Genomic DNA, 372 nt, shown 5'->3' with positions numbered 1-372 from the left:
CCCCACCCGACCTCCCACCAACCACCACCCCGCGCCAGCACCCACCGTGTCCCCACGCAACCACCCACCGTGTCCCCACCCGAGCACCCACCGTGTCTCTGCACAAACAGCCGCTGTGTCCCTTTGTATGATTTTTTAAAATCTCCCCACCCGCTCTGGAGGTCACCCGTTCCCAAGGTCTCCTGCCCTTCCCGCAGGCAGGGAGGACACATCTGCTAAAACCATCGGTGGGCGTCTCTGCGCATCAGATGGTTCCTGTCAAAGCAGACGATGGTGGTTGCTCCTCTTGCTCCAGCCCAGCAGCCCGGAACCTGGCCCTTAGGCTTGTGGGGCTGGGGTGGACCCCAACCTCCTGGCCCCAAGGGTGCAGGT

At 63.2% G+C, this 372-nt stretch overlaps 1 protein-coding gene across 1 annotated transcript in view; it reads right to left on the bottom strand.

Annotated features, from left to right (window-relative positions):
- Nucleotides 1-108, bottom strand: part of CABLES2 (Cdk5 and Abl enzyme substrate 2) — a 23,372-nt gene extending 23,264 nt beyond the window's left edge. Inside the window, exon 1 of the mRNA XM_014956591.1 lies at nt 92-108. The gene's annotated coding sequence lies outside the window, so the exon portion shown is untranslated. The remainder of the gene's footprint in view (nt 1-91) is intronic.
- Nucleotides 109-372: the final 264 nt, after the last annotated feature.

This window comes from Calidris pugnax, unplaced genomic scaffold (assembly GCF_001431845.1).
Source record: "Calidris pugnax isolate Ruff unplaced genomic scaffold, ASM143184v1 scaffold50, whole genome shotgun sequence".
In the NCBI taxonomy this organism is placed as follows: Eukaryota; Metazoa; Chordata; class Aves; order Charadriiformes; family Scolopacidae; genus Calidris; species Calidris pugnax.
Note: the sequence above shows the minus strand (reverse complement) of the source record. Positions and strands in the feature narration are given on the sequence as shown.